The sequence below is a fragment of the Mustela lutreola genome, chromosome 5 (assembly GCF_030435805.1).
Source record: "Mustela lutreola isolate mMusLut2 chromosome 5, mMusLut2.pri, whole genome shotgun sequence".
Lineage (NCBI taxonomy): Eukaryota > Metazoa > Chordata > Mammalia > Carnivora > Mustelidae > Mustela > Mustela lutreola.
In genome coordinates, this window is record NC_081294.1 from 89,439,877 (window position 1) to 89,454,557 (window position 14,681).

The 14,681-nt window shown below is 37.4% G+C and overlaps 1 protein-coding gene across 2 annotated transcripts in view; it reads right to left on the bottom strand.

Annotated features, from left to right (window-relative positions):
* Positions 1–14,681, bottom strand: part of PDE4D (phosphodiesterase 4D) — a 785,924-nt gene that overhangs the window by 700,859 nt on the left and 70,384 nt on the right. The gene's annotated exons all lie outside the window — the stretch shown is intronic.

Here is a 14,681-nt window from a genome sequence, read left to right on the forward strand (position 1 = left end):
TTTTACAATTGCTAATAGAGAGGAAATAATTTTTTCTGTTTAAAATTCTTTCAAATACTCTCTGCCTTCTACTGGCAGTAAAAACAAAACAAAACAAAATCCCTCAATGTTCAATTATTTCTTTAAATATAGCGTTTTATCCAATTTAAAATAACGGATATATATGTTTTTCTGCCCAAGATTTGAAACAGAGATGGAATGCATACGGGAAATGCTGTTATTTTCCAGATCTCTGCTTGAATAAAATAAAGGCCTTTCTCTGACTGTGATAAGCACATTGTCTGGTCCAAATTCTCCAAGTATGTAAATCAACATAAAAAGCTCCAACAGCAAGACTTACCCATCTGCAAAAGCTTCAAAAATGGTGATGTACTTACCTAAAACAGAAGGAGAGATGACATTAGTGACATTCATCACAGCTTAGGCATATAGGGAAAAACACATTCTAGAAGGCATGCAGAACATCTGTTCCCCTCACCACTGCCAGACCCAGTTTTAGGGCTTTTGTTCATAACACAACAGGCCAGATGGTGGTGTCTCTCTCACTATCCAAGTTTACTCTGAGTACACTTCATAAGTATCTGCTCAATAAATGTTGAAAGATGATGACAATCAATTAGCCAAGCCCTGTGACTTATTTAATAACAGTAACACTTAACGGCATCTATTGAATTTTTACTTGCCTGCCAAACCCAGTACAATATGCTTTATGTGCATTTCTTATTTATTCTTCAGAAAATGGAGGTGAGGTAAATACTCTTATTATCCCTACTGCAAAGATAATGTAAATGAGGCTGAGAGAAGTTCGTTAACTTGCTCAAAGTCACACACAGCTAGAAAATGCGGGAGCTCGGACTTTCATAGGTTGTCTGATTCTAGAGCCCATTCTTACAATCTATACTCTACTGCCAAAACCCAATGGAAAAGATACTCAACACTACTGGTGCTTTGCTAAATAGGAAATTACAAAAATAGAACTGATACGATATTAAAACTTGGAAGGATGAACAGTTCCTGGTACATAGCAGCTACTCAATAATATTTGCTGAATGAATAAATAATAACCAAATGGTTTTACTAATATTTAATAAATGTACTCAAGTTTTAACCAAACATAACAAATATTTGCAGAACAAAGCACTCTCATGTATAAGTGATTTCTTTCTTCCTGCAGCTGGCCCTGTACCAGGGCTTTATTACACTGATTACCTAGATGAGAACTGAATTCTCTTAAGGAGAAAAATGAGGGATCGATATGGAACAAAGAGCCAGGGAGCTATAAGAAAAGGATGGAATCCTCAAATTCTCAAATGGCATGCTAGCCTAAATATAAAATCCTCCAGCTGCTCAAGAAACAATTTGCAAGCACCATTGAACAGCTGGGTTTTCTTCAGGTTTTTGGTCAGTCTTGTAGAGATTCTGATTAGCGGCAATATGTTAAAGAAAGAAGTAGCTGAGGAAGGAACAGAAACAAGGCAGCCAGTTATTTGAGAGAATACAGTAAACCGAAAAACAGATATAAGGAATTCCTGGTGCCTCAAATTCAAGAAGAAGTAACCACCAATCTCATGTTTTCATATTCATAACATATCCAAAAACATGATTTTAAAAATAATTAATACCAAGTGCAAACTCTCCTTTAGAAATGCAAGTCTCAGGGAACCTGGGTGGCTCAGCTCATTGAGGGGCTGCCTTCGGCTCAGGTCATTATCCCAGGGTCCTGGGATCCAGGCTCCCTGCTCAAAAGGAAGTCTGCTTCTCCCTCTCCCTCTGCCCCTCCACCTGTGTTGTGCACATGCACTCTCTCTCCCTCTCTTTCTTTGACAAATAAATAAATAAAATGTTAAAAAAAAATAAAAAGAAAGAAAGAAATGGAAGTCTCTGTTTCCATAATCTGGGAACAGGTGCAATAAACCAATGAAACAGGAGGCACTTAGTACAAATACCCAGAGGCATTACCAAATAACTCAATCTTAATATGTTACATTAGAAAAATCTTCATATCTATGAATTTTTTCACTGTTTTTCTCAGCATCATATATAGATTTATAGATTTATACAATGGTTACTAAAGTTAAGCTCCCCCCTCAAACTTGACAAATCATAATGTATTAAACAGTTTCACTGATTTGTTTCAAGCTCCAAATTAGACTCAAATAAAACAGAAGTCACAAGTATTTGCAAATTTTAGTGAAATAAGTGTAATTTTATTTGAGGCTCACTGTTCACCCATAAAGATAACTGGACTCAATGTAGGAAATTTTAGTTAAAAGGCAGTTAAAAAAATGCTTTTGGTTTCATTTTGATAAAGACTGGAGAAAGTACTCACAGCACAGCCTGTATGTTAGGATCTGATGGGATGCCCTTGTTGAATAAGAATGACTGAAGAGCAGTTTTTCTTTATCCACTTTTGTGTGATGATATTAAGGCTCTAGACAACATACTATTTGTTCAGTGAGCAATAAAAGAAGAGAATAAATAAGATTCCATTTCAATAAGCCTGAAATATTCTATGGATTAGAATTTATACCACCTTCTACTGAATATTTGGACCAGTTCTAAGACATAAATGGATATGAAAATAAGCCATCGAAGTCTGTTGTGTTAAGTGTTGCTAAAATATGGAAAGCATTCGAATTTTTTCTAGGAAGAGGGGTAGAAACCTTCAAATGACAGGGACATTTATTCATCAAAATAATGTAGAAATTCTTCCAGTGCTAAGTTGTTCTTCATCCCTAACCAATCCCACTCTCCATTTCCAAATGTGTTGGTCAGTCAGCAGTTTCTTCTTCTTCTTCTTCTTCTTCTTCTTCTTCTTCTTCTTCTTCTTCTTTTTTAAGATTTTATTTATTTGACAGAGAGAAAGAGCACAAGCAGGCAGAAAGGCAGGCAGAGAGAGAGGGAGAAACAGGCTTCTTGTTGAGCCAGGACCACATTGCAGGGCTTGATTACAGGATCCTGGAATCATGACCTGAGCTGAATGTAGCCACTTAACCGACTGAGCCACCCAGGTGCTCCAGCAGTTTCTTTAAAATTAAAAAAAAAAAAAAAAAAAATTTAAATCTGCATTATTTTATTGGAAGTCTTATCACTTTGTTCATGAACTCCTGTTAACTCAGTGCATCTGTTCCTACATTAAGTAAGTGCAAGTCAGAAGAATGAGATTATGGCACAGTGGCCTACTGTGTTGGGAAGATGGTTAAGTAAATTTGAGGTGAAGTCATTATTCATAGTTTATTCCATATCTGTACCTGATACTGTGCAGTGAGCCCATGTTCTTGAAGAAAAAAATTTTTTTTAAATCTTAATAGGAAGACAACACATTCATACTTGAAAAAACTATCAAATGATGCAAAACAACTTATAGTTAAATGTAAATTACACAGTAGAGACATTAAATGCTACAGGAATTTAAGAAATGAGAAAAGGATGTTTCAGCTATTGTGTGGGATTATAGCAATTATGCTGTAACTTGATGGAAAACCATCAAGAGAGTTTTTGGACTTCTGATCTGAATGCACAACCAGTCCATGCTTTTCATGTCAGCATCTAGAGTAAAAGATTTCATATAGATTTCAGGACAGTATGAGGACTGATTAAGGACCAAAGTCAAAGACTTGCAAGGGACCATGTGCCTACAGGGATTTTAGGGAAGCAGAGCCACAGAGCACTCTGCCTCCTGGTGATTGGCTGTGACAAATAACAAGTCACGCAGTTAACAGGCTACTTTTAAAGAAACATGATCACACATAACTATTAGTATATTCTGCTGAAGGATGTTCATTTATCATTCAATATCAATCAGGTCTGTCTCATGGAAACACACAGAAATGCTACCAGTCACATTCTGTTGAGATTGTCTTAGTTAGGACCCTATGATGCACATGTGAATTATGTTGATTTATATCTAACCCAACACCAGCCACTTGAAATCTCTGTGGTCTCTAGCCTCCTAGGATCATCTTTTCATTCCAAATTCAATGAACAGCTCAAATACCTATCTCAAATTTATTATGGAACCCAAACATCCATGATATCATCCATTTTTGAAAAATAAACAAAACCAAAACAAACAACAACAACAACAAAAGACTCAAGGATTTCCTCCTCTAACGAGTCTGTTACCCACTGCTACCCTACCTAACCACCTCTCAGCTGTAGGGCACCTACTCTCTGGTCTTTACAGTATATTACAATTGCTTCCTCAGTGATGGACCTGTTTCCTCCCCTACCCCACAGATTAATTATTCATGCCAATAACAGTCCCACTTTTGTTTGTGTTCTAATGACTCTCTGAATAATACATATAGGATCTTAAAGTCCTTTTAGATTAATTACATGGGCTGGGATATACTTGAGAATGGTGTATATTTGATTTTATTCTTGTTAAACTGGTTTCAACTCACATTGTTTGTATTTCTCAATGTCATTCAAGTCAAAGTGTAGAATCGTGCTGGGAACAATTATGTAGTAATGTTAACACAGTTAGTTACTGTCTTTAAAAATGGGAAAATCAAGTATGTTTTATGTGTACATAGGAAAGAAGAGCAAATTAATTTTACAAATAGCCAATATTTGTTACTATGGGCTAGGTGCTTGACACACATGATTCATTTTATCTTCCCACCAACCCCAGGAGACAGGGAGATGGGACAGAATATACCACCTGCAAATATGCCACTTTGGTATAAGGATTATTTTAAGCTAAAGGTACCTAAAAAACCCAGCAGGTGCAAGAAGAACATACTTACCCCACCTCTATCTCCTTCCCGAAGGCAGGAGATGAAATGCCCATGTGAAAGTTGCCCTCCTATACCAGGAGGAGAGAAATATTCTTACTATCAGAGACAGAGTAGAGACCAAGATGGTTGTACACAAACAGACCTTGCTAATATCTTTATCTGCTTTAGCCTCCCAATACATTTAATTATTCTTCCACAACAGCCTCTCTTTGTTCAACTATTATAGCACTTAGGTTCTGCTACTTCTTTGGGTTTTACTCCTCTGTGAGGGCTCTCACGTTACATAAAACTGAGATTAAATAAATATATATGTCTTTCTCCTGTTAATCTGTCTTACGTCAATTTAATTTTCAGGCCCAGAAGAAGACCCTAAAATGCAGAGGTGAAATTCTCTTTTTTTTTTTTTTTTTTTTTTTTTTTTTTTTTTTTTTTAAAGATTTTATTTATTCATTTGACAGAGAGAGATCACAGGTAGGTAGAGAGGCAGGCAGAGAGAGAGAGAGGAGGAAGCAGGCTCCCTGCTGAGCAGAGAGCCCGATGCGGGACTCGATCCCAGGACCCTGAGATCATGACCTGAGCCGAAGGCAGCGGCTTAACCCACTGAGCCACCCAGGCGCCCTGAAATTCTCTTTATACTACAGTAGGTATATCTGGGAAAGGAGAAGCTTGAAATAAATCATCTGATATCATACAGCTGAAAAGTGGTAGAGTCAGGTCATTTGTCCAGTCTCAATGCATAACTGCTAATTCCTACTTCATTTAATACATTCATTCAACAAATATCCATTTAATGCCTACTATGTATCAGATGCTGGTTCTAGGGATGCAGAAATGACAAACAAATCCTGACCTACAGGGAGCTCACATTTTAGTGGAAGGAGACAGATAGTAAGCAAATGTATAATATATAAGTACATTATATAGTATTAAAGAAGGTGGTGAGTGCTATGGAGTAAGTTGAGTGGAAAACAGAGGTAGAGAATGGTAGTAGGCTAGGGGAGTGTCCTCTAATAGTAAATAAGAGAGTCAAGGTATACGTCACTGGAAAGGAACATGAGAGCAATGACTTAAAGGAGTTATACATGAGCACAATTATTTGGTGAGGAACCAGGAGAAGTCGAGTATGCAGTACAAAATAACAGAACTAGAAAATACTTAAACTCTTGTTTTGTATCTTTGTTTTTTCTTCCAAGTTTTTATTTGAATTCCAGTTAGTTAACATACAGTGCAATACTAGTTTTAGGTGAACAGTTCATTACATAAAACACCTGGTGTTCATGACAACAAGTGCATGTCTTAAACCCATCACCTGTTTCACCCATCCCCCCCATCAGCTTCCCCTCTGGTAACTATCCATTTGTTAAGTCTGTTTCTTGGTTTGCCTTTCTTTTTCTCCCCCACCATGTTCATTTGTTTTGTTTCTTAAATTACATATATGAGTGAAATCATGTGGTATTTGTCTTTCTCTAACAGACTTTTATTTAGCTTTGCAAATACTCTCTATCTCTATCCATATTATTGTGAACAGCAGGATTTTGTTCTTTTTGATGGCTTGGTAATATTCCAATTAATATAGACACACACACACACACACACACACACACACCCCACATCCTCTTTATCCATTGATCAAAAAGATGGACATGTGGGCTCTCTCCATTATTTGGTTATGTTGATAATGCTGCTATAAACATCAGAGAGCATGTATACCTTCAAATTAGTATTTTTGTATCATTTGGATAAATACCTAATAGTACAATTCATAGATCATATGGTAGTTCTATTTTTAACTTTTTGAGGAACTTCCATATTATTTTCTAGAGTGACTGCAAATATCATTAAAATGTCTAAATCACAAAAAGCAATCTATACATGCAATCTCTATCTCTCATGCAATCTCTATCAAAATACCAACACCGTTTTTCAGAGCTAGAACAAATGATCCTAAAATTTATATCGAACAACAAAAGACCCCAGAAGAGTGAAAGCAATCTTGAAAAAGAAAAGCAAAGCTATAGGCATCATAATTCCAGACTTCAAGTTATATTACAAAGCTGTAGTGATCAAGAGAGTACTGTCTTAATATAAATCAATGGAACAGAACTGAAAACCCAGAAGTAGTTCCACAACTATATGGCCAACTAATCACTGACAAAGCAGGAAAGAATATCCAATGGAAAAAAGACAGTTTCTTCAATAAATGGTGTTGGGAAAATTCGACATGCAAAAGAATGAAACTGAACCATTTTCTTACACCATATACAAAAATAAGTTCAAAATTGATTAAAGATCTAAAAGTGAGACAGGAAATCATTAAAACACTAGAGGTTTGCATTTTTTAAAGCTATTTGTCCAGGGGCTCCTGAGTGGCTCAGTTGATTCAGTCCTTGACTCCTGATCTCAGCTCAGGTCTTGATCTCAGGGTCACGAGTTTAAGTCCTAAAAAGTTGGGGACTTTTGTCCCATAGTCTTATACTTCGGGTAAGCCTGCACATGTATTACTTCTTCTATTACTCTGGTTAAGTTCCTTGACTAGAATAACTGTGCTCCACACACCTTTACATCCCTCAACAGTGCTTAGAAGAGTGACTGTCACAACAAAGATCTGTTGAAGGAATACATATCTAATGAAAAGAGTTAAATATATGAAAATTAAGAAATCAGGGGGAGGGGAAGTGATCGAATCAATAGTTAACAATCATCAGTAAGCAAACCAGAAATATACCTAGTACGGAAGAAAACTCAAGGAAAAGTTGTTTATGGTGATGGCACTTGCTGACATAATATGTTTTAAGGTATAATTAGAGTAGTTTTGTTATCTTGGCGCTGAGGGAGTTGAGAAAAGCTTTCCTGAACTGGAAATAATTTGGGGTGAATCTAAATTAGAGGTCATATTTAGAAAGTCAAATGAAGTTTACTTACCCATTCATAAATACACTGTACTAGGTACTGGAGTTAAATCATTTTATACAACAGACAGTGTCTAAATTTGTGGACTTATATTCTAAAAGAGGAGATACCTGTTAAGCAAAAAGTTGTATGAGTAATTAATCATCATTATGTTAAATGCTATAAAGGAGGCATATAGAGGCCCAACAGAATAGATAATAAGGGGACTAAATCTCCTCTGGGATATCACCAAGGCAAATCTGAAGGGCATATGGAGGGTGGATGAGAAATGCTTCTCATCAAAATGGAAATGCTTCTCTATTTGGGGTAATGTATGTATTCATTCAATGAATACTTATCAAGTGTTACTATATTCCTGTACTGTGAATCCTAAACATACCATCTCATTCAATCTTCACAACAAACTTGTTAATTACGTTGTTTTTTTAATGCTCATTTAGGAGATGAGAAAACTGAAGCTAAGGGAGATAAAATCTCTTGGTCAAGATCACACAGGTTGTGAGACAGGATTCCAACTCTGGCCTGTTCAGAATTTCCCCGTATCAGTCAGGAGTTGGGCAACCTGTTATAAAGATCTCCGCTATTATTATGAGTTGGGATTATAGATTTACTGAAGAACAACAGTCAGGGAAGGGGCTCAAATGTGAGTACTAACTGACACAGGGCAGGCTGACGTGGGTTGGAATGGCCAGGAATTAACTCAGCTGATCCATCTCACTGGGATCCAGCCTTTGGTTCCACTTGCCAAAACAAATTTTCCTAACTCTCCTCTCCTTATTTACTTATTTTATGCAATAAACTAATACTGAAATTCTGCACATATCAGATTTATTGCAATGAACAGTATTTCTCTCAAGGAGCTCAGTCTAATAAGGATTCAGACCCATAAATAGATAAAACTAATACTGAAATTCTGCACACATCAGATTTTTTGCAATGAACAGTATTTCTCTCAAGGAGCTCAGTCTAATAAGGATTCAGACCCATAAATAGATAAATGGAGTCTAATATGGCAAATGCTATGATACTGTTACAAAAACACTAAAGAACTAGGGCCCAGTGGAAGAGGCTCCTCATTTTGCCTGACAGCTTCTGAGAGGAACTGCCCTTTGACTAGGAGATTGGAGAGGAGCAGCAGGATGCTAGGGAAAAGAAGGAGGAAGAGGGCATTCTCTATAGGGACCAAAGATAGCCTGCCATATTTTTCAAACCATGAGTGGTTGGCAGAAGGGTGTCTGTGTATGTGTTAGAGGGAACAGAAATGGTCCTGTCCCCCTTGAGGCAGATCACAAAGTAATTAGCTTTGCGTCTGATTTTCTATATTGTACAGATATTTGAAAAGTTGATAGTCCTGTGGTTTACTCTTCCACATAGGCCCTTAAACCATTACCAACATGAAGGGCAAGGTAGAAGGCCAGAAGTACCACATACATACACACTCAAATCCCATCACAAGGAACCTTACCTGTGAACCACTCTGCTGTCTGAAAACATTATAACATTAAAAGCAAAAAGAATGCCAGCCTACATATGGTTGGTCATTAGAGACATTTTGGATTTACTGATTTGTTTTTTGAGGCTGGAAAATAGCAAGAACATGAAATAACAGGAATTGCTTTATAGCCTGAAAGCAATCTATTTAGAGCAAAACCATAATTACACATACAGCTCTTGTATGGGCAACAGCATCACATATTATTCTTCTTGTGAACCCACATCAACAGCATTCGATTCAAAGAACCACCTTCATTAGCACAGACTATCACTAGCTCAGAACACATTCAGATAAGAAACTCAATCTCTATGCCTCTGAAAACTGCAAATCACCAATGGCAGTTGCCTAATTTCCCTGAGAGTATAGGTTTCACTTGGCACTTGGGCCTGAGAGAGTCCTCAAAGTGGGCAATTAGCTTGTTGGGTACGCAATGCACTTTCTACCTCTCCGTGACCACGTCCTCCATCAGGCTCAAGCAGAACAGAAGAGCTTTCAACATCAATGGTTTTACCATTTGGGACCTTTAAGCAGATTTTTTTAACCCATTCATTTCTAGTATTTCTCGGTAGCTGAGAAAATGTATGATTCTCATTAGTCTCTAAAGAAATTATAGTTTCACAGAACAGACAAAAAGAGATATGCTAAATTAACAAATAGATTTTTTTTTTAAAGGGAGAAGGGAAGGGGTGCCTGGGTGGCTCAGTGGGTTGAAGCTTCTGCTTTCAGCTCAGGTCATGATCCCGAGGTCCTGGGATCGAGCCTCACGTCGCGTCTCATCGGGCTCTCCGCTCAGCAGGGAGCCTGCTCCCCCCTCTCTCTCTGCCTGCCTCTCTGCCTACTTGTGATCTCTGTCTGTCAAATAAATAAATAAAAATCTTAAAAACAATAAATAAAGGGAGAAGGGAGGAAAAAGAATGAGAAATACCTGTCACAATTTAATACACTAACACAGCAATAAATTATAGCTGGTGGTTAAAAGTATCTCAAAAAAATTTTTTTAATATAAAATATTTACTCTTCTGATTATCACCTCTGACAATTTATATAAAAGAGAACCATGAGAAACAAAACGTACTGGATCTCAAATCCATTTTAAAGACTTTATTTATTTACTTATTTGAGAGACAGCTAGAGCATGGGGAAGGTCAGAGGGGAAGAGAAAATCTCAAGCAGACTCCACACTGAGCTTGAAGCCCAATGTGGGTCTCCATCTCAGGACCCTGAGATCACGACATGAGCTGACATCAAGAGTCAGATGCTTAACTGACAGAGCCCACCAGGTGCCCAGGATCTCAAATCCATTTTAAAAGCAACACCAACTCTTCCTTCTCCCCTTGTGAGAGTCTGAGCTATCAGAAAGGTGATTGTGGAATGCAAGTTAAGAACATGGGCTTTGGACACAGAATGCCTGGTTCAAACACAGACAAACCTGAGCACCCAAAAAGTGGCAGCTAGTGGCAATGACTGCAATGACTTCAACAAAAAGTGGAAGATGAGGAAGATGATTTATAGTCAAAGGTCAGTGAAGCCTCTCTGTGGACTGAGTTGTGCCACTTTCTTGATAAATACTGAAGAACTAATATACAGAACAAGAGCTATTTTACATCTCTATCCTTCCAAGCTGAATCAAGAAGAAATTTGTTTTGTTTTTCCCAAAATCTTCCCAAGGCTAGATTGATGTCAATTAAGTGTCAGTATATACCATATTTAAATCACCATCTACTAGTTAGACCCAATTTAGACAGTTTACCACCTGAGAGAATCTTAAGAGCTGCTTCTTCTTCATGGAGGCTATAGAGTATTGACCAGACAGTCTCAGGCAGATTCCCCTGAGCTTGTACAGGCAGATTTAATCTGATAGAGGGCAGAAATTCCAATAGCAGCTCTGTAGGAATCCCTGGTCACAAATTTCAATACCCTGCATGAGGAAGTTTCATAACCATTACTGAACTACATCCAGTTGCCAACTGGGAATATCTAGAGATCTAATAAAGAGAGAACAAAACATTTGGAACTGCAGGGATGAGTGATCACAATCTCTATTGGTTCTGAGCTAGAGTGAAATCATCAATTAATTGAGAACATTACTAATATAACTTTGCAGTAGTTGGCTAACTTAGAAAATCTTTTTCTGATATTCTATCATTTTACCAATATCCCAAACTTGGGCAAACATACCTTTGCATTTTTATTTTCCTTCTATAAATCATGCCACCAAAGTTACAAAAAAAAAAAAAAAATGACCAACACTTAGGTACTTTATTAACAATCAAAATGACATAAGAATGTGACAGCAAAGATTAAATAGAAATGGTTATCTCTTTATGATTCACATTTATCACATACCAAAAAATGATATGGGAGAAAAGAACCACTAGATAACACAACTGTATTTATATAAAATACTCAATAAATTAACAAAGGAAAATAAATTTATAGCATGCATTATATAAAAGTCTAAACGAGGTGTTTGGATACATGTACTTATTTGTCTGCTGTATTTCCTTATCCTCCTGTTCACAATGGAACTTCAATCCCCTTACTGCCTTCAAAACTTGCTCCACCTGCCCCTGAACTTCACCTTCTTCTTTCGTGTTTTATTTATCAGTTACCATTTATCAATTACTACTCATCAAAGAACCCACCCCCTTCTCCCCACTACACTCATACAATATGCCTATTATACCTACTAAACGTTATGGAAGTAGTATCCTTTCAAACTCTGGAACTACTAACCTAGCTCAAGCCCAGGTGATGTATTGCCTGAGCCATGGCAGCGTCAACCTTTTGTACTCCTAGTCTCCAAGCCAGCCCCTTGCATGTTTATCCTGCATTTAGCCTCCATGATACAACCTTGTCCCACCAGTGCTTGGATACTTCATGGTTCTGGGACAAATTCAAAGTCCTTATGTTTATCCTGGTTTTTGTTTACTTCTAGTGTCATAATGTCTCTCTGTCACACAAACCATGTGTTTCTTCCCTAAATATCTCTGTTTCTGTTATTTCCCTCCTCCTGGAACCTCTATTTTTCCCCTCAACCCCGCACTCACTCTTTAAGATTCACCCGGGGTCATGCCTTTCACCCCGGGCTCGGTTAGGTCATGCTCCTATCCGCTCCCATAAAGCCCTAAACATATTGCTAATCATGGCACTCACTACATATTTGTCTTGATAACCTATTTAAATCTCTACTCCCTCCCACACTAAAACTCCTTTAATTTGAACTCCTTTGGAAATGGGTTTTATCTGTTATTTATGTCAGTGTCTCTTGCATCTAGAACATAGTGGATACATACAAGATGTTTGTTAACTGAGTGAGTGAAGGCACTTCTCCAGAACAATTAATACTGAAAAGTAAAGTAAACAAGGTGGAGAAAATGCTATTCCTTGGAATTCATGGATGGGGGGGTAGGAGTTAGACCCTGGGACATATCCCCAGGGAGCTTCACAACTGGGGGAGTCACATGGTCATAGTAAAGTACTGATACTGGAAAGCTAAGACTCCATGAGGTATACCTAGGTGAAAACAAAGGACCTACAGGATAACAAAAGTCTGCATGGTGCATGATCAAGGTGAATATGCCTCACAATACCTCAAGGTTTTAGTAAAGCAGTCAAATCCACCTGTGCTATAGATTCATGGATTTCTGGTGAAAAACAGCCCAACTCTTACACAGCTTTGTGTCCATGTTTGAGGACCTGCAGGAGAAAGAGTACATACCAGTGGACCCAGAGGTCTGAAGGCAGAGAGAAGCACGAAGATCTAAAGTGTGGTCCTGGCATGGGGAACATGGCAACAGAGAATGACATCTCCACGGAACAAGGGAAGCCCACTCAACAGAAATATGATAAAAGAAAATAAAGTGGAAAGTTGGAGGACAGATACATTCATACCTCAACAGCAATTTCATCTGGAAACAGTTTTTGGTATGTTATTCATTTGTTAATTATATCTGCCTAAAGAAAAGATTTGACAGTGTTGAGTGAGAATATGAAAACAAAATTGTTGTTCAAAATGTATCCCACAGGTTCTACATGTGAAAAGTGAGCTGCTTAGCAGTCTATATGAAAAGAGAACACAAACTTTTACGTGATTTGAAATTATTCAAAAGACATGGAGCACAGGTTGATACTGAACCATCAGGTAGAAATGTTCCCTGGGACTCAACATTCTGAGACAATGAACAATAGCTTTCCAATAACATTTTGCCAATATGGTGTGACATCAAGAGTAAGAAATTTATTTTGGATGTTTATTCCAAAATAGAATAATCATCTAAAAGCTTCTTGCTCTTGACCACAAATGTACATGGAAACATTCCCTTCCATAAACTGCAAATGACTGTCTATTTCACATCAGGATTTATATCTCGTATCACATATCTCACTTCAGTCTGGAGACACAACTATGAATAACAGAAGCATTCCTTATTAAAAAAAAAAAACTTTATTGTTCATATCCTTGGTTATTTTCAGACAATAGTTAACACATGGTTAGTATCTCTTTCTGTGGAGGCAGCATATTACACTTCAAATAAGCCTGATCACAAGAACAGATGGTACGTATGGGCTTATACAGCATTACAAATTAATAATAATCAAAGAAGTACCATGTAGCTTCTACTTGAGAAGGAATTTTCCCTTGGCATACTGAAAGGGAATCTGGCAGTGTTTTCTTTGTCCCCAGACGACTTCTCAATGAAATGTTACCACTTTGCACCCTTTGGGTTCAGTTGTTCAACTGGTTACAATTAGCTAGATTAGTAACTGGTTGAACAACTGTAACTAAAGAGTACAGATTGAAGTGTTGAGGTCTACTAGAGAGGGATTTGCTAGTGGTGATCAGCAGAGCTCTGTCCTCTTCAATGTTTGCATGAATGACTTGAAGCGAGATACATACTTTCAGGAGAAATTCATTAAACATTGTTTCAGTATCTGCTATAGTGAGAGGGACTGAAGGTAGTGAGAAAACTTCATTTATATGTCCCCAATGCCAAGCTGGTGAGTGAAAGAGACAGATTATATCACACAAGAAATTTAACACTTAGCCTCTATCTAGAAAAATTTGGATGAAGAAAAATATTTCAAGAGAAACAAAAAAGAACCCCTCCCATAAATTACAATTTACAAATAAACATTCAGTCATTGTCAACACTACGGAACATATCTGAGATTTTGCCTTTATTTAGTCATACTCACACAGTATTTTGTAGGTGACAAGTTAACAAGTTTTACTTAATAACACAAACAAGGAAAAAAAAAAAAAAAAAAAGCCCTGCTTCATTAATCTGAAAGCAGAGGACTCTCATCTCCCCAAGGCCTAGGCTACTCCCTGACATTAATTTGGATACTTTGCAAAACTCATTCTTCCAAGCACCAAATGTTCATTTATTGTAATTAATGTGCCATACTTAATGAGATCCTGGCTGTCTATAGCTGTTATTCCATTCCCTAATCATCTATATTTTTGCCATGGGACAGACTTCTGCATCAGGGTACACCTAGCTAATTTTGTCATTCAAATTTTGTAGATT